General features: G+C 38.0%; 1 protein-coding gene and 1 pseudogene across 1 annotated transcript in view; one reads left to right on the top strand and one right to left on the bottom strand.

Moving 5' to 3' along the window:
• Asb3 (ankyrin repeat and SOCS box containing 3) overlaps positions 1-23992 on the top strand; it is a 198676-nt gene that overhangs the window by 6156 nt on the left and 168528 nt on the right. The window lies entirely within an intron of this gene.
• Positions 15794-20162, bottom strand: LOC127217757 (iduronate 2-sulfatase-like; annotated as a pseudogene).

Raw genomic sequence — 23992 nt, 5'->3', positions numbered from 1 at the left:
CTTGAGTTCTTTGTATATTTTGGAGATCAGCCCTCTGTCAGATGTGGGGTTGGTGAAGATCTTTTCCCAGTCTGTGGGCTGCCTTTGGTCTTGTTGACTGTGTTATTTGCCTTACAGAAGCTTCTCAGTTTGAAGAGGTCCCATTTATTAATTGTCGATCTCAGTGTCTGTGCTACTAGAGTTATGTTCAATAAGCAGTCTCCTGTACCAATTTGTTCGAGGATACCTCCCACTTTCTCTTCTCAGAGGTTCAGTGTGGCTGGATTTATGTTGAGGTCTTTGATCCATTTGGAGTTCAGTTTCTCTCCAGTCTTCCAGTTGTACCAGGACCATTTATTGAAGATGCTTTCTTTTTTCCATTGTAAAATTTTAGCTGCTTTGTCAAAAATCATGTGTTCATAAGTGTGTGGGCTAATATCAGGGTTTTCAATTTGATTCCATTGATCTTCCTGTCTATTTTTTGTGCCAATACCAAGCTGTTTTCAGGACTGTAGCTCTATAGTAGAGCTTGAAGTCAGGGGTGGTGATTCCGCCTGAAGTTCTTTTATTGTACAGGGTTGTTTGGCTATCCTGTGTCTTTTTTTTTTTTTTTCCATGTAAAGTTGAGTATTAGTCTTACAAGGTCAGTGAAGAATTGTACTGGGATTTTGATAGGGATTGCCTTGAATCTGTACATGGCTTTTGGCAAGATTACCATGGGGGAATCTTTCCTTTTTCTTTAAGGATGCAAAGTTCTTAACATATAGGCATTTCACTAGTTTGGTTAGCGTTCCCCAAGATATATTGTTTGTGGGTGATGTTTCTCTGATTTCTTTCTCAGCCCCTTTGTCGTCTGAATATAGTAGAGCTACTGATTCTTTTGAGTTAATCTTGTTTACTGAAGTTGTTTATCAGCTGTAGGAGTATCCTGGTAAGGATTTCTGTCACTTATGAAAACTTTCATATCATCTGCAAATAGGGACAGTTTGACTTCTTCCTTTCTTCTTATTTTTTTTTATTAATTTTATATAACCAAGTCCATTTAAATGAAAACAAACATTTATAGACAATATTTGGGAATTTGGGCGTCATTCTTTCCAAACTACTTCCTGCTGGTAAGGGGCGCTGTCATGGGGGATTCGAAGAAGATTCAGAAATCCTGGCTGTAAGTCTGTAAGGCTGCTTTGTCCAGCTATTTTGAATGTAGGATCACCTGGTACTCTGTTTCAGGGGGTCTGGATTGATCAAACCACATTAGTCTGGAAGGAATCCACAGCTTTTCATTTTCTGTGGAAACAAAAATAGAAATCCTTTTCCCCAGTAACTTGTCGTTGAACTTAAAGTTTGGAGTCAAAGAATTTTTTTTAATTTAATTTATTATTTTACATGTCGATCCCAGTTCCCCCTCCCTCCATCCCTCCCTCCCTCCCTTCCTCCCTCTCTCCTTCCCTCCCTTTTACTCTCTCTGCCCTCTTACATGCACTCTAACCACCCTCCCCTCCCATCCCCCCACCCCAATTTCATATGTAGGGAATGCCATCCAGTTGGGGTCATGTAGATCTGACAGGTCATGTGAAGTAGGGAGTAGGGCTTCTCTCCTGTCTCTAGATTAAGGCAGTTATCCCTCCATGGGGGCTGTATTCGTGAGGTCCTTTTGTGCACCAGGGATACATCCTGGCTCCACTGTCTGAGGGCCCTTAGACTGCTCAGTCCTTCTGGCTGAGACCCATATTCAGGGGGGCCTGAGTCAGTCCCAAGCTGGCTTCCCAGCTATCAGTCTGGTGGCCCGTTAGCCCCTCCTTGTTCAGGTAAGCTGTCTGTATGTGTTTCTGCCGCCTGGTCTTGTCCTCTATATCTGCATCTGAGTTCTACTTCGACTCACTATTTATGTATGGGTGTTTGCTCCTGTTTACAACCGGCATTAGTTGAGGGCTCCATGGATAAGTTAGTTATTGATCTCACTCTCCGGGAAGGACATTTATGGTAGCCTTTCCCCGGAAGCTCAAATTGTTATTTGGCAGCAGTCTTGTAGTTCCCTAGACCTTTCTTTGTGTTAAATTTATCTTCAAACCAATATTGGCTCCCTCTTTCACGTTCTCTCTCTCTCTCTCTCTCTCTCTCTCTCTCTCTCTCTCTCTCTCTCTCTCTCTCCTCTCTCTCTCCTGTGGTCTATTCCTAACCAGGCTCAATATTCCTGGTCGCACATGTTTTCCTTTCCTCCCCCTCGTTTTCTCCTACTTCTCTCTCCATTTACTGCTCCCCCCACATCCCCTGAGCTCTGGGGAACTTGTCCCTTACCAGTTCTGTGAGGGACTTTATATGAATCTCTTAGAATACACCTTGTATCCTAGTTCCTCTGGTGGTGTGATTTATATGCTGGTGATCCTTTGATCTTGGTCTAAAATCCATATATGAGTGAGTACATACTATGTTCCTCTTTTTGTGACTGGGTTACCTCATTCAGGATGGTTTCTTCAAGTGCCATCCACTTGCCTGCGAATTTCAAGATACCATTATTTTTTTCTGCAGAGTAGTATTCCATTGTGTAGATGTGCCACATCTTGTTGATTTTCTCAAAAAAAAAAAAACTCTTCTTTGCATTGATTTTTTTTTTTTTTTTTTTTTTTTTGTATTGTTTTCCTGGTTTCTATTTTGTTGATTTCAGCCCTCAAGTTGATTATTTCCTGGCGTCTACTCCTAAGGGGTGAATTCGCTTCTCTCTGTTCTAAGGCTTTTAGTTGCGCTGTTAATTCTCTTATGTGACTGTCCTCTGTTTTCTTCATATAGGCACTTAGTGCAATGAACTTCCCTCGTAGCACTGCTTTCAACGTGTCCCATAAGTTCAGGTATGTTGTGTCCTCATTCTCGTTAAATATTACAAAGTCCTTAATTTCTTTCTTTATTTTTTCTTTGACGCAGGTGTGGTGCAATTGCACATTGTTCAGTTTCCATGAGTTTGCAGGTTTTCTGCTATTTGTGTTGTTGTTGAATTCCAATTTTAAAGCATGGTGGTCCGATAAGATACAGGGGACTGTTCCTATTCTCTTGTATCTGTTGAGGTTTGTTATGTCACCTAGTATGTGGTCGATTTTAGAGAAGGTTCCATGTGGAGCAGAGAAGAAGGTATATTCTTTTGTCTTTTGATGGAATGTTCTATAGATGTCTGTTAACCCCAGTTGAGACATAACTTCTTGTTAGCTCTTTTGTTTCTTTGTTGAGTTTCTGATTTGTGGTCCTGTCTAGTGTTGAGAGTGGTGTATTGAAGTCTCCCAGTATAAGTGTGTGAGGTTTTATATGAGCTTTGAGTTTTAGTAGTATTTCTTTTACGATTGTGGGTGACTTTGTATTGGGGGCATAGATGTTTAGAACTGAGACTTTTTGGTGATGGATTTCTCCTGCGATGAATATGAAATGACCGTCTTCATCTCTTTTGACTAATTTTGGCTTGAAGTCTAACTTGTTAGATATTAGGATAGCTATGCCTGCTTGCTTCTTATTTCCATTTGATTTGAAAATCTTTTCCCAACCCTTTACCCTGAGGTAATGACTATCTTTGTAGCTTAGATGTGTTTCTTGTATGCAGCAGTGGGATGGATTCTGTCTTTGTATCCATTCTGTTAGCCTGTGTCTTTTTATAGGTGAGTTAAGACCATTAATGTTGAGGGTGAGTAAGGACGATTAATTGTTGATGCTTGTTTGATTTAGGTTTGTTCTTGGCAGTGGTATTGTGAATATATTAGTTCTGCTTCACCCTTGTTTTCTGGTGTAGTTGGATTATCTGTTGCCTACATTTTTGTGGGCGTAGTTACCTTCCTTGGGTTGGAGTTTTCCTTCCAATAATTTCTGTAAGGTCATATTTCTAGATACGTATTGGTAAAGTCTGGTTTTGTCATTAAATATCTTGTTTTTCCATCTGTAGTGATTGAGAGTTTTGCTTGATATAGTAGCCTAGGCTGGCATCTGTGTTCTCTTAATACTTTTAGAACATCTATCCAGGACCTTCTGGCCTTCAGGGTTTCCATGGAGAAGTCTAGTGTAATTTTGATAGGTCTGCCTTTATATGTTACCTGTCCATTTTCCTTCACTGCTCTTAATATTCTTTCTTTATTGTGTATGCTAGGTGTTTTGATTATTATATGTCGAGGGGTCTTTTTTCTTTGGTCCAGCCTATTTGAGGTTCGGTATGCTTCTTGTACTTTCATGGGCATGTCCTTCTTCATATTTGGAAAGTTTTCCTCGATGATTTTGTTGAATATGTTTTCGGCACCTTTGAGCTGGGCTTCCTCACCTTCCTCTATGTTTATTAGTCTTAGGTTTGGCCTTTTCATGGTGTCCCACATTTCCTGGATGTTTTGTGTTAAGGATTTGTTGGATTTATGATTTTCTTTGGTTGATGAATCTATCTCTTCTAGTTTATCATCTGCGCCTGAGATTCTCTCTTCCATCTCTTGAATTCTGTTGGTTATACTTGTTTCTGTAGTTCCCGATTTTTTTGCCCAGTTTATCTATTTCCAGCATTCCTTCGGTTTGTGTTGCCTTTATTTTCTCCAGTTCAGTTTTCAAGTCTTCAACAGTTTCCTTCACCTGCTTAATTGTTTTTTCTTGGCTTTCTGTACTTTCCTTAAGGAATTTGTTCATTTCTTTCACTTTTTTGTTTGTTTTTTCCTCCTTTTCTTGAAGCGATTTTCTCACATCTTCTTTGGGGGCCTTTATCATTTTTATGATGGTAATTTTTAATCGTTCTCTCCTGCTTCCTCTGGTTTGTTGTTGTGTTTTGTTCTAGTTGGTGTAGATTCCCTAGATTCTGATGGTTTCATGCTTGTCTTTCTGTTGTTAGGTGTTTTCTCGTATTGCCTTCTTCCCATAGCTTCTTCCAGTAGGTGTTGGTGGGGACTCCCCTTCTCTCTATGGTACTTCCCCGATGGGCTTATGTGGGTCAGAGATTCAATATCTGTAGCTCTGTGTGGTTCAAGCTCTATAGGAGGTCTCTCCGCATACAGGGTCCCTGGGATGGGGTTTAGGATGAGGATCTAGTAGAAGATGCCATCAGGAACTCACAGTGGTCCCGCAGAGATTGGCGGATCTCTGGGAGCGGCCTGGTACTCCAGCAGAGGACTGGAGGTGGGAGTCAGAGACCAAGCAGGTGGAAATTACGGGTGGTCCCGCATGGATAGGCAGGTCTCCTTTGTTCAGAGTTGCTCCAAGAAGTCTCCGAAGTAGGGTGGATTGTTGGCTCCACCCTCTGTCCCATTGCTCAACCAGAGCGGCATGACCGTGGACAGGGTAGGGCACAGGGTAGGGGGGGGTCAGGCTCGCGGTGGGGATGGGTTGGGGTGTATCAGAGCTCCAAGGGTGCTCTCGACGGGGACTGGACACAGCAGGATCAGGGGCCAACCCAGGGAGTTCTGTGGGGGGGGTAATTCTTCCTTTCAAATTAGTTTTTATTAATGTTTTTATTTAAATTTGAAACAAGCTTGTTTTACATGTCGATCCCAATTCCCACACTCTCCTGTCCTCCCCTGTTTCCCCCACCAACCCCCATCCCCCTTTCTGCTCCCTAGGGAGGGTGAGGCCTTCCATGGGTCCTCATCATTTGGAGCAGGCCCAGGCCCTCCCCTGTGTGTCTAGGCTGAGAGAGTATTCCTCTATGTCGAATGGGCTCCCAAAATCCATTCATGTGCTGGGGATAAATACTGATCAATTTCTAGAGGCCCCATAGACTTCCTCGTCCTCCTGGTTTCCCAGCTGTCTGGCTGGAGTCCATGTTCAGGTCCCTTTGTTCAGGTCAGCAGTTTCTGTAGGTTTCTCGAGCTTGGTCTTGACCCCTTTGCTCTGCTCATCACTCCTTCCTGTCTGCAGCTGCATTCCAGGAATTCAGCTCAGTGTTTACTTGTCGATATCTGCTTCTACTTCCATCAGCTACTAGGTGAAGGCTTGGAGAGAGTGCCTGGCGTTCTGCTCTTTCTGTCCTCCATGTTGCATGTCTTCTTCTTTGTTCCAAAACTTCTTTATCTCCTAGTTCCACCTATCTTGCTTTCCTATTGGCCAACAGTGCTTATTCATTAACCAATAAGAGAAACATATTTACAGAATGACATCTCTGATCATCTCTTTTCTGTCTGAAATAGAAAGAAGGGTTTTAACCTTAACATATCAAAATATATAACAAAACTGTTATCAAATAAGAACCACAGTTAACAATATTTAGTCCATTAGTATTTAGCAAGATTTAAAGAAAATATTTTATCATCTATCTTATCTCTGTGAGTTTAAAGTCCTATTTGCAACTTATCTTTAATCCTAACTAAGGAAAACAATAACCATAACTATCTGTCTTCAACTCCATCAAATCCACAGAAGGATAATATATAACTCTAGAAATGAGAGAGACATCTCACTCTCTGGTCAGTCACCCAAAGTTCTTCTGTAATGTTCCATTTTCAGCCTGTAGTGTGTCTTGCAGACTCCTCAGCAAAGCAGGAAACTTTAAATTGTCCATCTGTATTGGAGTTTGTCAGTCACTTTTCTCTGTGTCCTCCAGAATGCCTGGCAGATTCTTCCATGGAGCAGAAACCCTGTAGGAATGTTCATCTTGTTTCAGCAGTCATTTTTCCATGGGTCCTGAATGCCCAGTTTATACATCATAAAATCAAACAGCCCAGAGAAGAGATATTGTCCAAATATCTAGTTTTGCCATACTGGAAGTAAACTCCACAACGAGTTTCTTTGATGTCCAGCTTCTGTTCTGACACAGGTGGTGTTGCCAGGAGCAGTTATATCTCAGTGTCAAGGAAAACCCTAAACCATTTTAAATGCCATATTCTGTAGGTCTTTGAAAGGTTTGAAGAATACCTATTCATCTGAAATACATATATGTATATCTATAAATCCTAACTTAACTATAAGTTTTGACTGTTATAGGTAACTATGTAAAATCTGTACTAAATTATACATTACATTTCTAATTGAGCTATACAAATACAAGAGGAGAAATATACATTTCACAAAATCGACCTTAAATTTTGTATCAGTAAATGATAATCTATTTCAAAACAAAGTATACATTTTTATACCATACTTCCTTTTTTTACCTTTAAAAAGAGATTGGTTGTGGTATGTTCTTTTGTGTTTGGGTGGAATGTTCTATAGAAGTCTCTTAAATGCAATTGGGACATAACTTCTCTTAGTTGTTTTGTTTCTTTGTTGAGTTCCAGTCTGGTGGTACTGTGTAGTGGTGTGAGTGGGGTGTCGAAGTCTCCCATTATAAGTGTGTGAGGTTTATGTAAGATTTGAGTTTAGTAATGTTTCTTTTATGAATGTGGATGCCTTTGTGTTTGGGGCATATATGTTCAGAATTGAGAATTTGTAGTGGTTTTTTCCTGTGATGGCAATGAAATGACCTTTATTTCTTTTGATTAATCAAAAGTTTGAAGTCTAACTAATTTGTTAGATAATAGAGTAGCTACACCAGGTTGTTTCTTTGGTCCATTTGATAGGAAGATCTTTTCCCAACCCTTTACCCTGAGGTAATGTCTGTCTTTGAACTTAGATGTGTTTCTTGTGTGTAGCAGAAGGATGGATTCTGTCTTCATATCCATTCTGTTAGCCTGTGTCTTTTTATAGGCAAATTAAGACCATTAATATTGAGGGAAAGTGAGGACCATTGATTGTTAATTATTGTTTATTTTAGATTTGTTGTTGGCAGTGGTATTGTGAGTTTATTTGCCACGATTTTTCTTTTGGGTTCTGGTGAAGTGGGATTATCTGTCGCCTATGTCTTTGTGATTGTAGTTAACTTCCTCTGGTTAGAATTTTCCTTCCAGAACTTTCTGTAGGGCTGTATTTGTGGAAATGTATTGCGAAAATCTGGCGCTGTCATTGAATGTCTTGTTTTCTCCATCTATAGTGATTGAGAATTTTGCTGGATATAGCAGTCTCAACTGGCGTCTGTGGACTTTAGTGTTTGCAAAACATTTATCCTGGACCCTCTGGCTTTCAGAGATTCCATGGAGAAGTCAGGTGTAATTCTGATAGGTCTATCTTTATATGTTACTTGGCCTTTTTCTTTCTCTGCTCTTAATATTCTTTCTTTATTTTGTATTTGTTGTTTTGATTATTATGTTGCAAGAGGACTTTTTTTTTTTTTTTTTTTTTTTGGTCCAGTCTACTTGTGTTTGGTATGCTTCTTGTACCTTCATAGGCATGCCCTTTTCAGGTTGGGAAAGATTTTGTTGAATATGTTTTCTGCACTTTTGAGTTGTGCTTCGTCTCCTTCTTCTACACCTATTATTCTTAGGTTTGGTCTTTTCGTGTTGTCCTCCATTTCCTGAATATTTTGTGTTAAGGATTTGTTGGATTTAAGATTTTCTTTGGTCTATGAGTCTATTTCCTTTAGTTTAACTTCACCGCATGAGATTCTCTCTTCCATCTCTTGTATTCTGTTGGTTAAGGTTGCATCTGTAGTTCTTGATGGTTTACCCACTTTTCTCTTTCCAGCATTCCCTCACTTTTTGTTTTCTTTATTGTTTCTTAGTTTTCAGGTCTTGAACTGTTTGAATTGTTTCCTTCATTTATTTGATTGTTTTTTTTTTTTCTTGACTTTTATTGCTTTCTTTAAGAGATTTATTGACTTCTTGCATTTTTTGGTTCATCTTTTCCTCTATTTCTTCCATTTTTTGTTTGTTTTTTCTTCCATTTTTTTAAGTGATTTTCTCATGTCATCTTTTAGGGCCTCTATCATTTTCATGAAATTGTCTTTTAGGTCATTCTATTCTGCTTCATCAGCTTTGGTGTGCTCTGGTTTTGTTGGTGTAGAGTCCCTAGGTTCTGGTAGTGTCATATCATATTGGTCTTTCTATTTCTGAATGTCTTGTACTGCTGTCTTCCTATTACTTCTTCCGGTGTGTGCCATTAGTGTCTCTATCTTTTCCTGATGTGTGTAAGTGGGTCAGGGGTCTGATGTCAGTAACTCTGGATGATCTTAGCTCTCTTGGGTCTCTCAAGCAGATAGCACATTAGGGCCAAGGATGAGGGGAGGAAAGGCTCTGGATAATCTGGTGTGTCAGGACAGGACTACTGAAGCAGTAGCCATTGCAGGGGGTGAGGGGTGGCATGTCAAGATACAAAGGTGATTCAGTAAGTTCCACCTGAGCTGGCCCCAGACTTACCTCAAGCAGTGAGCAAAGGGGGACCAACTGCCAGGTGCGGGCAGGCTCTGGATGGACTAGCTTGGAGGAGCCAGTCCACTATGTGCAGAGCCTACCCAGGAAGTTCCAAGGAGAGGATGGGGGTGTTGGACCCAATCTGGCCAAACACTCACCTCAAGCAGAGGGCCCAGCAGGGTCAAGGATGAGGGGAGGGCAGGGCAGGCCACTCAAGCAGACCCAGTGGGGGGTGGGTGCTGACAAGATGCAGAGCTGACCCAGGAAGTTCCAAGGAAAGGATAGGGGTGTTGGATCAGAGCTGGTTACAGACTAACCTCAAGCAGAGATCCCACCAGGCACAAAAATGATGCTAGAGCAGGCTCAGGATGGTCCTACTAACAAACTCTTACAACTTAAATTAACCCATAATTCTTATCTATGCTTGGCTACATGGCTTAGTACTTTTCTCAGTAAGGTATTGTCATCTTGCTTCCTCTGTATCAGGCTGATGACTCCATGGCATTATCCCATATCAGTGATATTTCTCTGACTTTTTTCTTAATCTGTTTATCATTTGTATATGAGATTTTTTGTTTTTTTGTTTTGTTATCTGTGTCTTGCTTTATTATGGAAGGTGTTTATCAGCTGTAGTAAGTTCCCTGGTAGATTTTTTGGGGTCACTTATGTAAACTATTATATCATCTGCAAATAGTGACAGTTTGGCTTCTTCCTTTCTAATTTGTATCCCTTTGATTTCCTTTTGTTGTCTTATTGCTCTAGCTAGAACTTTGAGTACTATATTGAATAAATATGGAGAGAGTGGATAGCCTTGTCTTGTTCCTGATTTCAGTGATATTGCTTTGAGTTTTTCTCCATTTAGTTTGATGTTGGCTGTTGGCTTGCTATATATTGCTTTTATTATGTGTCCCTGATCTCTCCAATACCTTTATCATGAAGAGGAGTTGGATTTTGTCAAAGGCTTTTTTTAGCATCTATTGAGATGATCATGTGTTTTTTTTTTTTTTTTTTCAGTTTGTTTATATGGTGGATTACATTAATGGATTTTCATATGTTGATCCACTCCTGCATCTCTGGGATGAGGCCTACTTGATCATGGTGAATGCTTTTTCTCATGTGTTGTTAGATTTGGTTTGCCAGTAGTTTTGCATCAGTGTTCATGAGTTTGATTGATTGGTCTGTAATTCTCTATTGTAGTTGTGTCTTTGTAACTGTAGACTCAAAAAAGGAGTTTGACAGTGTTTCTGTTTCTATTGTGTGAAACAATTTCAGGAGTATAGGTATTACCTCTTCTTTGAAGTTCTGGTAGAAATCTGAGCTGAAACCATCTGGCCCTGGGATTCTTTTGGTTGGGAGACTTTTGATGATTGCTTCTATTTCCTTAGGGGTTATAGGTTTATTTAAATTGTTTATCTTGTCTTGATGTAATTTTGGTATGTTGTACTTATCCAGAAAATGGTCCATTTCCTTTAAATTTTCCAATTTTGTGAAGTATGACCTGATATTTCTCTGAATTTCCTCAGTTTCTGTTGTTATGTCCCCCTTTTCATTTCTTATTTTGTTAATTTGGATATTCTTTCTCTATCTTTGATTAGTTTGGATAAAGGTTTTTTCATTTTGGTGATATTCTCGAAGAATCGTCTTATTGATTCTTTGCATTTTTTTTTGTTCCTATTTCATTTATTTCAGCCCACAATTTGATTATTTCCAGGTGTTTACTCCTCCTGGGTGAGTATGCTTCTTTTGGTTGTAGACTTTCAGTTGTTCTGTTAATTCGGTAGTGTGGGATTTCTCTAGCTTCTTTATGTAGGCATTTAGTGCTATGAACTTTCCTCTTAATAGTGCTTCTTTGTGTTCTATAAATTTGGGTATGTTGTACTGTAATTTTCATTGAAATTTAGGAAGTCTATAATTTCTTTATTTCTTCCTTGACCCAGTGATGATTCAGTTATCACTGTTTAGTATCCATAATGGGCTTTCTGCAATTAGTGTTGTTGAATTCTAACTTTAAGCCATGGTGATCTGATAACATACAGGGGGGTTATTTCAAATTTTTGGTATTTTTTTCTTTTGAAGTTTGCTTTGTTACTGATTATGTGATTTATTTTAGAGAAGGTTCCATTGGGTGCTGAGAAGAAAGTATATTCTTTTGTGTTTGGGTGGAACATTCTGTCGATGTCCATTAGACACATTTGAGTTATAACATTTGTTAGTTCCTTTATTTCTCTGTTAAGTTTCTGTTTGGGAGTTCCTTCCAGTGGTAAGAGTTGAGTGTTGAAGTCTCCCACTATAAGTGTGTGGGGTTGATGTGTGATTTAAGCTTTAGTAATGTTTCATTTACAAATGAGGATGCCCTTATATTTGGGGCATAGATGTTCAGAATTGAGATTTCCTCTTGATGGATTTTTCCTGTGACGAATCTTTTTTGATGGAGTTTAGTTTGAAGTCTATTCTGTTAGATATTATGATAGCCATACCATCTTGTTTCTTAGGTCCATTTGATTGGAAAATCATTTCCCAACCCTTTACTGAGAGGAAATGTTTGTGTTTGTAGTTGAGGTGTGTTTCTTTATGCAGCAGAAGGATGGATCCTGTTTTCATAACCAATATGTTAGCCTGTGTCTTTTTATAGGCAAATTGAGTCTAGTGTTGTTAAGGGATAATAATGACCAGTGATTGCTAGTTTCTGTTGTTGTGGTGGTATTGTGTGTTTCTCTCTCTTTCTCTCTCCTTTTTTTTTTTTTTTTTTTTTTTTTTGCTTTCTTGAGATAGGGTTTCCCTGTGTAACACTGAGTATTATACTTACGATGTCTATTGTGCTGGGATTTTGATGGGGATTGCATTGACTCTGTAGATTGCTTTGGATAAGGTGGCCATTTATTTATTTACTTATTTTTTTTCTGTGTTGATCCTACTTATCCAAGAGCATGGGAGATCTTTTCATTTTTAAAGACTAAAAGTTCTTGTCATACAGATCTTTCACATGTTTGGTTAGAATTATCCCAAGATATTTTATGTTGTTTGTGGCTATTGAGAAGGGTAATTTTTCTCTGGTTTCTTTCTCAGCCCCTTTATCATCTGTATATAGTTGGGCTACTGCTTTGTTTGAGTTAATCTTGTATCCTGCCACTTTGCTGATGATGTTTATCAAGTGTAGGTGTTGCGTGGTAGAATTTTTTGGGTCACTTATGTAAACTATCATATCATCTGCAAATAGTGAAAGTTTGAATTCTTCCTTTCTAATATGTATCCCCTTGATCTCCTTTTGTTTCCTTTTTGCTTTATGTAGAACTTTATGTACAATATTGAAGAGATGTGGAGAGAGTGGACAATCTTGTCTTGTTTCTGATTTTACAGGAATCGAATTGAATTTCTTTCCATTTGATCATTTGATGTTGGCTGTTGGTTTACTGTATATTTCCTTTTTTATGTTTAAGTATGTTTAGTTATCCTTGATCTCTCCAAGACCTTTATCATGAAGTTGGGTTTTGTTGAAGGCTTTTTGAGCATCTTGTGAGATGATCCTGTAGTTTTTCTATTTCATTTTGTTTATATGATGGGTTATGATGACAGAATATTGTATGTTGAACCATCCCCATATCTCTGGGATGAAGCCTACTTAATCATGATGGATGTTTTTTTTTTTTTTTTTTTTTTTTTGTTTTTTGTTTTGACATGTTCTTGGATTTGGTTTTCCAGTGTTTTATTGAGTATTTTTTGCATTGATGTTCATGAAGGAGATTGGCCTGTAGTGCTCTTTCTTTTCTTTTTTCTTTTCTTTTCTTTTCTTTTCTTTTCTTTTCTTTTCTTTTTCTTCTCTCTCTCTTTCTCTCTCTCTCTCTCTCTCTCTTTTGTCTTTGTGTGGTTTGAGTACCAGGGTAATTGGTTACCAGGGGTCTGGTTAAAAGAGTTTGGCAATGACCTTTCTCCTATTGTGTGGAACAATTTGAGGAGTATTGGTATTAGCTCTTCTTACCATCTGATCCTGGGCTTTTTTTTTTTTGGGAGACTTGATGACTGCTTCTATTTCATTAGGGCTTATAGGTCTATTTAAATTGCTTATGTTTTCTTGATTTAATTTTGGTTAGTGATATTTGTCCAGAAAATTGTCCATTTCCTTTAAATTTTCCAGTTTTGTTCAGGACAGGTTTTTGAAGTATGACCTGATGATTCTTTGGATTTCCTCAGTGTACCTTGTTATTTCCCCTTTTTCATTTTTGATTTTTTTTTTCTTTTAAATTCAAATGAAAACTAGTATTTATTCAGTTCCCAAATGGAGTTATTCTATGATTAATACAAATATGCAGAAATAACTATCACACCAGCAAAGAGCAACTTATTTCATTACATTAAAAGGTAAGACCCATAATATCACCACACAAAGTCAGACAACTAGAAGTGCAAATACCCAAGTATCACACAGAGAGAATAATGGCTCATGTCATTAATACACAAGAATCAAAAGTCAAACTTTTACCTATTATTGTAGGACTACAGGCTTTCTTTCTTGGTGTTATGGGTTTTATTGAGAGGCTAGTTAACTTCCTTTTCTAACTTTAGTATGCTATACTAGCAACAGAATAAGGAGAAAATGGAACTGTTTTTGATGACTCGGCACTGAGAGACTATCCAATGAGAATACTTTGAAATAATAAAAACATTTACCCACAAAGTTGACCATAGCATTATTTGTAATACTAAAATTTTGGAAATCACCTAAATTTCCAACAACTGAAAGGAAGTTAAGAAAATTTTAATGAAACTATGCAATCAAATATATTACCAGCAATATAAAATATCTGCAAATGTCACTAATAACCATACATAATATTTAGAGAGAAAGCAAGAACAGAAATTGTATTATAAAGAACATAGAGAATCAAGAAATGTAAAACATTCATGCCCCCAAAAGAACAAGATATTAAGTGACAATCTCAGGATAAAGCACTCAAACATTTTTTTTTTCACCTTTTATTACATTTCTGATTTCCAGCTTTTCTATAATTAACACATCAAAATTCATACTGAGGGAAAAATACTTTTTAAAAAGTGAAGTAAATAGCAGAGTTTTTAGATGTGTTCACTTTCCCCCACAACACAGTCAAGAGAGTCCTGAAAGCCTCAGCCTCTGAACAGTGAGGACAGGAGAGCCAAGCTATGAAGAATGGCCATGAAAGGTTTGGAGCAAAGAAGAGAGGGCACAAGCTAGAAGGGCCAGGGAGGCAGGGATTGGCAAGGAAAGTCAGCCAAGGGAAGCCCCGGCATTGTGGAGCCGGGGAAGACTCTGACTGCTTAGCGGAGGTCTTTAAGACCCTTAGTAGGCACTGACTGTGTTCTCAAAGGGCAGGGGCAAAAGGTTTGTTTTTTTTTTTTTTTTTTTTTTTTAAGGAAGACACAAGGATTCCTTAAGGAACAGGGGAGGAAAAGGGTGGGGAGAGGTAAACTATTTAGGAAGGAGAGGGAGAAGGACAGAGGCAAAGGTGATGAGAATGAAAGGAAGAGGCTGATGGCTACATCAAACACTCTACTCTATGCTTAAACCTAACAGTTTGCTCATTGCAGAAACACGCCAATCAAGGTCAACACATCCAGCTCAAATCCAGGGCATCTCTGTCCAGTAGAACTATCTGCTGTGATGGAAAGGTTGTAAGTCTAGCTACTGAGCACTTGAATTATGATGTACCAGAAATCATTTAAAATTTTATTTCATGTCAATAAAATAAATTTAAATAGTCACAAATGTCTTGTGACTACTAAGTGGGGAGCACCACTGGGCTTAAAAAAGGAACAATATATGTATGCAAATAAAAACCCGTGTCAAAATCTGTCCCTATAACTATGGAGGAGGAGATGAAGCTAAGCAAAATAAAAATACGCCGTTTAAGAACTTCTAAATAGCTGGTCAGTGTCTGCACACTTTAATCCCAGCATTCAGGAGGCAGAGGCAGGTGGATCTCTGTGAGTTCGAGGCCATACTGGTCTACAGAATGAGTTCCAGGACAGGCTCCAAAGCTACACAGAGAAAACCTGTCTTGAAAAGGCAAACAAACAAACAAAAAACAAACCAAGAAATAATAAACTAAATTGTAAAAATGGCACTGAGTAAATACAATGAGAGCAATAAGATAAAGAACAAGAGAAGACTGAAACAAATCATCTACAAGAGCCAGTTTCTAGACAAGAGGCAAATTTGGGGATCAGGAAAGATGAATGGGACCATCAATCCCCAAATAGGAAACCATTGTACTATCAGCTACCTGTCTATAGTAGGCCAATTAGTAAAAACAACCTGTCTTTAAGATTTTACAAATTTAAAAATAATATCTTGGTTTTTGGAGTTCAGTAATTTATCTATTTGCTATATTCTGTTTTTACAAACGTTTATCTTGAAGCACTGAGGTATTTTAAGGAGAAAATTATTGAAATTACTCATTAATACACAATTAACTACATTGTTGGAAAGCTGTTGACTACTGATAACTGAACAGTTTCAGCACATTATAGAATTGACTTTTCTTTAGCAATGGTAATGAAATAGCCTTATTTCTATTATATAACTTTCCTGTTACTTTTATATTTAGGGAATATTGAAGAAACGCAGAACTACATTCTAAAAATTACTTATACCCTATTAATGAAAAGTTCCCAAGCCACATGATAAGTTACATTTCATAAATCCACATATTCTTAACCAAAAGGTAAAAGAATAGCTCCTGCCTGCAACATAAATGGGTATCAGAAAGTCTCTAAATAGGAATATGATTTTGAATGATTCAAATCATGGTTATAGTTACATTTTAAATGGCTTTCATTCTGAATAACAGACTTTTTAACAGATAGCCACTGAGTTCAAAATTATTATTTGGACCAGCAAGTATTGAAATAGTTAACTGAATTTCTTACCTATACTTTACTAAGCATTATTTATTATTTAACAAAGAAATGTGGCATTAATAACCCCATGTGTATTTTACCTTTGCTTTTTGAAATCTGAACTCTTAGAAACAAAAGTTGAACATAGAAAATACAGAAGTTGCTTCTAGAATTATTACTTAATTTTACATTTGAAAAAGAAATGAATTCCATGTTAACATGTTTTGACTACATTGGGCTACCTAAGATATATGGTTACTTTTTGAAATGCACTAAATTCAAGTAAATTATTTCACAAATACAGTATTATTTTGGGCTATCATGGATTTTATATACAAAGGTATGATTATGTTTTGGTAAGATCACTTTGTACTTATTTAACCTAAGCTTTGAGTACTTTTAAAATGGAAGAGTTTCACTCTAGCCTAAATCCAATGACCAGTTATAACTTAAGAGCTAAATGAAAAGATTTGTCTGCCACATAGTCCTATGTCAAATTGATGATGCATGTTTTGATTGCTTCCCACTTGGGTTATGTCTAATACAATGGGTAGTAAAAGATAGCCATTTCTAATGCCACCTTTCAAGAGCCAGAAGGGGGCAAGGGGACACATATGTCTCCTCTTAGACTGGCAGAAGTCAAGGCTTCAATGAATGGGGAAGTCCTCCATGTTGGGAGTCATTATATACACTGTGGTCCTGCCCTGGGTCAGAATCCACAAAATAGAGTTCCCCTGCATGGATTTCAGAAAATTTGGTCAGAAATTCAGCAGGATTAAAGCCAACCCACACAGTATACCTATAGTCTATGGTACACATATAGAGTAGCTCATGATCTTTATATCCTTTAAGCTTGGCTTGTCAGAATTCCACTAAGGGGAATCTGCAGGCCTGGGGTACTGATTATAGGCAATCATCAACTCTGGGGGATTCCCAAGGAAGTACGACTCCTTTTCAAAGTCATGGAGCTGCAAATACTTCTCAAGACTCTGGCCTTCTCTGCATAGCTCAACATGAAAAGAAGGGATGGGGCACCGAGGAGGAACTTGCAGTCCTGAAAGTCCAGCCAGCGTGGGAAAGAGAGATACAAGTTCTACGAGGTCTGCCATGTGCCTACCTGAATCCATCAATTCTGAAGTGGGACTAAAAGGGTCCTGGGAAGGGAAAAGCTTCTTGCCTGCTCCAGGAAGTGCGGCTTTTTTTCCCCAGGAACATAGAAATCAGCGGCACACGGGTAATGACATCAAAATTCCTATATTTAGCCCATTCCCCGTGTTCACCTAGGGCCCACCCATGATCAGATGTGAAAGCAATAATTGTGTTGTTGGCTAGATGAAGATTATCTAAAGCACTCAAAAGATGCCCAACCTCGGTATCCAAATAGGACACAGAAGCAAAGTAGCTCTGGTGGATTTTCCGCTGAAAATCCACAGGAATTGGGCCACAGGGCACACTGATGTTTAAGGCTTGGACATCTTCCTGCTCTGTGATATCCACAGGTGGTAGGCAATCAGGGATCTGGGGATCAGGAGCCAGGGTGATGTTTTCCAAGGGGTACAACTTCTGAAATGTCTTGGGGTATTTGAAGGGGACGTGTGGCTTGTGATACCCAACTGCCAGGAAGAAAGGACTTGCTGACATTTTCATCTTTTCCAATCACCGAATGGCTTCCTCAATACTCTGTTAGGCAAGGTGCACTCAGGCACATCTGCCACATCCACAGGACAAAGCAGGTTGGCATGGAGTTTTCCATCTTGTCCCCTACATGTCTTGGTGTTTTCATACTTCTCTGATGATGGATGATAAGGTGGAAAAGAATAACTATATGGAGAATCATCACTGTGTTTGGCAGATATATACCAGGTGGAAAGACTTTTTCAACCGACAAGGTCATGTAGCCATTCTCTTTGAAGTACTGGGGGATGGTGGAAAAATTCCCCGAGAACACTCTCCAGTAGGAGTTGAAGTCATACAGGTGGGTAGTGTTAGGCCTCCTCCCAGTGAGGAAGGATACTGGATTTGGTGCACACACTGCTTGTTGTGCAAAGGCATTCTGAAAAAGAATGCTGTGGGATGCCTCACTAACTTATCTCCATAACAGCCCAGGGAGGGGCGAAGAGCATCTACAATGATCAGAAGGACATTCAGAGCATCTGTAGCTGAGTTGCCTAGTGCTGCAGACTCCAGGGCTCAAAGGCCCATTTCTGGTTTTCTTAATTTGCATGCTTTCTCTCTGTCTAAAGGTTTGTCTTACCTTGTTGATTTTCTGGAAGAGTCAACTCTTTGTTTTGTTGATTGTTTGTATTGTTTTCTTTGTAGTCACTGGATGGTTTGGTCTGTCCCCCGCCCCCTCTCTCTCCCAGTGGGTGCAGGTGGGACTAGTACTCCAATGGAAGCAGACTCTGGATGGTGTGATCTGCCAGGACAAGACTACTATGTGCACAGTCCCTGGGTCAGGAGACTCCCAAGGAGCAAGTACATTCTTTCCTTGTCTTAATGACTCTATTGCATTTGTAACGATTTCTTTTTAAAGATTTGTTTATTTAGTTTATATATGAGTGCTCTATCTGCTTGTATGCCTTTATGCCAGATGATTATAGGTGATTGAGCCACCATGTGGTTGTCGGGTCTTGAACTTAGGAAGCTCCTGAACACTGAGCCATCTCTCCAGCCTCTGTCTGCAATTATTCTCAAGGCTCATTTTCCCTTCATTGGTGCTATCTTATCATATCAGACCTGATCTGTTGGTTGCTTCCCTCATTACTGAGACCTAATACCCAGGAAATGCAGCTCAAAGGAAGAATTTATTTTGATTTCCTAGTTCAGAGGGTATCTTGGCAGAGAAATCATGGAAATTGAGATGTTCCCTCCTTAGCCAACAGCTGAAGCTTGATAGATAACTTGGTGATCCCCCCCTCCCCCAGGGATCAGGAATTTTCTGACTCTTGAGGGATCCACCTCTGGACTGTTGCCCCCAATAGCCACCCTATTTATGACCTCTACTTCTGCCAAACGTGTTTTCTCTGCAAAGGTTCACAAATTTCTAACTACCAACTGGGGACATTAAGATGTGCAGGCCTCTGGGGGATAGCTGGCATTTAAAACATATCTCTGAAGAAGATTTTGGATGTAGATATGTAGGAGGTTGTCTTGAATCTGTATTTACTCCATATGGTAGGTAGCCTAGAGATTATTTTGGAAAAACAAAACTCTTATTACTTTATTTTGTATTTTCTAGACTTTTCCTCATCAGAGTGGTACATAATACATAATTTTAAATTTTATTTAACTTTCTGATTCTTGGGTTCTAGAAAAAAAATTACATTTATTTTGCAGAGCTCATTTCTCTGCAGATGAGGGTATAAGCTGTAATGCAGCAGCTCTTAATGAGTTCAATGACAGTTCTGGGTAGAGATTGAACAAGTTATACACTTATTCATCTAACAGATTTGGAGGCACTGTTTTAGGTGTGTAGGTAGTAGGTATTATAAAATTGATTAGACACAGATCAAGAGGTAGGTGAGAGTTAGAAAGGGTGGGAGTCAATAAAATAGTCCTGGCAGTTGTTAGGACCTAACAGGAAGGATTTGGATTTCTATCAGTCTAATTTGGACATGGCTTTGGATTTGAGATCTTCCTGACTCTAATTTATGAGTGTTGGGATTGTAAGATAATGCCCAGCCTCAGGTTCTCTCTCTCTTTCTCTCTCTCTCTTTTTTTTCATTTCATTTGCTATGCTATCCTATTCAGACTTTGAAAAAAATGTGTAATATGTGACAACATGGATGAAACTGGAAGTTAGTATGTTAAGTTAAAGTAACTAGGCACAGAAAGATATCACAAGTTTCCACATGTGGAATCAAAAGCAAGCCAATTCTAGGAGGCAGAGACTATCGTAGTGGTTTCTAGAGGATGTGTTATAAGTAGGAAGAATGGGGAAATGACGTATATTGTATACAGTTCCAAATTTCTACAGAAATTAATTATTGTTTTTTTTGGGCCATGAACTCTCAATCCTCCAGTTTAACCTCCTGAATCCTGGGAACATATACATGAATTCTCACTGTTGGCCAAGAGTAAATTTCGATTTCTTGTAGAGGTGACCGAGACATTAATTTGTTGATTCCATTTATTCATAAATCTTGACATTACTGTGTACATATATATGTATATATATGTATATATATATAAACCATATTTTTATTTTATTAATAAAAATAGAATTAAGAATGTTTTATTTAACTGCCTTTTTTGGGTCCTGCTGTTTTCTCTTCAGCACAATGGCTGTGCCTTAATCTACTGCTGTTTCAGCCAGCAATTGAGACTCTATATTTATGGGCCTGCTTCTCTGGCAGTAGCCTGGCTGCTCAGGATGCAGCATGGCACAAATTCTGTTGCTGCAGTCCCTGGCTCTATCGCTGCCACTTAAAGGTAGTTTTAACTAAATCTTTATCCTTTTTATTTACAAATAAGATTAGAGATTCAAAGGCTGGGGTGAAAATCTGCTAGCTCAGAGATCTTGAGTAGCAAATAGCTAATCTTTTCTCCTTGCTGGCATTTCTGAAAGACCCTCCTTCCACTCCACCAAACCAGTAAAAAGCTGTGCCACTCATCCAGTGCATCTCTCTATCTCTTCCAGCTGCCCTTTGATGTTCTATAATTACTTTCTGTCAACCAGTTGCTATTTTAGTCTCCCAGTCCAATGTTAATTTTTTTAATTAATTCATATGTGTACTTGGGATCAGTTTACCTCTGAAGGAACCCAAGGTGCTGGTACTAAGTACATCTCAATGTACTACTGCTTATACTTGACCACTAATGTCTGGAGATTTGAGACTTAAATGATTGGAGCATTACAGCAAAGTTGGTTTGGAGGTTCAGGTGAGTTGTTAAAGAAGTAGAATATCATTGTGTATTTAAGACATTTTTGTGAAGGAGAAGAAAGTTTTAATAAGGAACTTTAGGATTAAGTGGTGGATTTTTCAGTGTATAGGAAAACTATATATAAGAGGATGTACAATATAAATAATAATAAAAAAAGAAAGTGATGCTTAATGTAATGTTTTAGAAAGGTGAAAGTGAATCTTATTGACAAAGTAATGAAATTTTAAGTTATACAATTTTTATTTATAAATTTGATGTACAAAGGAATAATTTTATTAGCCACTTTTAGAAGATTTAAAGTGTTTGATATATAAGCTACAAGATTAAAAAAGTCTTCAACTTCTTAATTACTTTTCTATTGCTGTGACATAACTATGACAAAATTACAAAGGCAAACTATAAAATAAAGGGTTTAATTGGGCTTACAGTTTCAAAGGGTTAGAGTCTATGATGGTGGTGCAAAGGCATGGAGGCAGAAAACCTGAGAACTCACATTTTGATCCACACACAGGAGGTAAAGAGAGCTAACTCAAAAGCCTGTCCCCAGTGATATTTCCTCCAGCAAGGTCACACCTGCTAGTGCTTCCAAATAGCTACCAACTGGAGACCTAGTATTCAAACATGAATCTTTGAGGACATTCTTATTCAAATCACAAGTGGGTTCCAAGTAGGATTGCATAAAAATGAATTGCTAAAGGGCAAATCAGTAGAATTTTTTTTTTTTGGGTCAGGATGGCCTTGTACTCATGATGTTCTTGCCTAAGCCTTTCAAGAACTGGGGTTATAGGCATGCACCACCATTTCCATCTGCTGTGGTGAAAGGGCATTTAAAAACATGTTCATCATAGCTGACTTGGAAGAATCAATGGTGCATTATAGTAATGTGATGTTTAACAGCTGCTGAGTGGTTAGGGATGTCACTTGCTCACAGATAAAGTATTCTCCTAAGATACAATTTTAAAAAGATATACCATAGAAAAGAGAAATTTAGTGCCAATCAAAAGAACTATTGATTGGGAAAATACTGAAAGAATATCTGACAGATCAAAAATGATTCTCAAACTGTAGGTATGTTTTTGGTCATGAATTTTGTATATTGAACCTATGTTGATTGGAACATATGTTATAAAGTACAGTTGTAATATTTATTAAGAATAGGTAATATTCATTAAGCATCCTATCACACACTGTAATAAACATTAAAATTCACTAGATACTATGAAGATATATAATATGCATGTCAGGTATTTTATTAAGAAATTTCTTACTTTTCCTTTTTCAAGATAAAAATGTATATTGGAAGCTGTCAAACTTTGAAAGAAGTTTTAGCAAAATAGATCAATTTACCAAATAGAATTGAAAATTATCACTTCCTATTTCTCTAAATAACTTTTTCAATATGGAATTCTTGTCTAGATGGTACTTAGTCAGTAGTCAGTTGACAAGGGAATGTGTTGCTTGAGACAGAAAAAAAGTAACAATAGTGGGCTAAGAGTAGAAAGATCTAGGTCAGGCCTGGTGCTGCATACCTTTAATCCCAGCACTTGGGAGGCAGAGTTAGTTTGGTTTCTGTGACTTTGAGGCCAGCCTGGTCTACAAATGAGTTCCAGGATAATCATAGCTACATTATAAGGTGCCATCTCAAAAACATCCAAAGAAAATAAAAACAAAAAACAAACAAACAAAAAAAACCAACCAGCCAAATAGCCAAAACAAACAAAAACAAAAGAGTAGAAAGATCAGATGTTTAGAAATCCACTCAAGGGCCATCGAGGTGGCTAAATGAGTAAAAGTGCCCACTGTGAAAGCCCAACAACATGAGTTGTTAAGTATGAAAGAAGAAAAACAACTTCATGGAGTTGTCCCCTGGCCAGTGAATGTTAAGGGAAGTATATTATCCCCACATACTTTGATCACTTTCTCTTACACACACCTCTCTCTCTTCCCCTCCAGACAAGGTAGCACATGTATATAATCCCAACAGATCAAAGGCTGAGATAGTATTGAATTTCAGGTCAGCCCAATAAAACAGCAAGACCATACATACCTCAAAAGCAAAACCAAACTAAGCCTGACAGAATAGTTTCTTTTCTAAGTATAATGTTTATGGTCATACTTTTGTTAATGTCTAGCTATCTATTATTTCTACCATGGGGCACAAAAGCCTGCATCTGTGTATGCAATTAGGGCAGAATGAAGCAGAACATTTTTAAATTGGATCGAGAGCTATAAAGTGCTATTTAATTTCTTCATTTCATTAAGTTTCCTACCCAACCTGACAATGAATATTCCTTTCCTGGCCTTTTAAGGACGTGGCGTTCCTGTAAATATTCATGATGCTGATGATATACCACATGTGTTAATGTATTTTCTAGCTTAACTCTTCCCAAAACCCAACCCTCCACCTCTAACAGAATTCCTTCTGGAACTCACTCTCTAGACTAGGCTGGCCTTGAAAGTCAGATCCCCCAGGATTAAAAGTGTGTGCCACCACTGCTTGACTTAGCTTAACTTCTAATGGAAATCCTAGAAAGGCAAAAACAGAAATCCCAGAATTATTCTTGACATTTTGTAACCTCACTGATGTGTTTGTAAATTGGTTTGTGATTTTGGGCTGAAGCTTGTCAATCTTAACATTATATTGGTGAGAACAGATACAGAGCTCTCAAAATTAACTTTGCATATTTCTATAAACATGCTAATCTCTTTATTTCCTGGGGGATTCTGGGTAGTGAAAAAGCTAGGTTCTGTATTTCTAAATACACTGTAGAATTTTTTGGTTTAGAGAGACCTAGATTTCTGCATTTGTTAAGTTCCTAAATGAGTGCAAATGATAGAAACAGTCTTAGAGGGGTTCTTAAAAACTGAGAATATGTTTTCCTATGTAAATTGCACATCATGTTATTAGATATTAATAAATGCTAGTAATAACCTTCTATAGTACTCAATACATGAAATGCAGCCTTGTAAACTAATAATTTAAAATATTAGAAAAATACTTAAAAGATATCTGAGTAAATTGATAAGGGGTATAACTTTCTACTGTATTTTTTTCATGTGAAATATTAGTTGAGAAGTTTTGTTTGCCCTTTTTG

This window comes from Phodopus roborovskii, unplaced genomic scaffold, assembly GCF_943737965.1.
Source record: "Phodopus roborovskii unplaced genomic scaffold, PHOROB, whole genome shotgun sequence".
NCBI classification, from domain to species: domain Eukaryota; kingdom Metazoa; phylum Chordata; class Mammalia; order Rodentia; family Cricetidae; genus Phodopus; species Phodopus roborovskii.
This window is presented reverse-complemented; position numbering and strand designations above follow the sequence as displayed.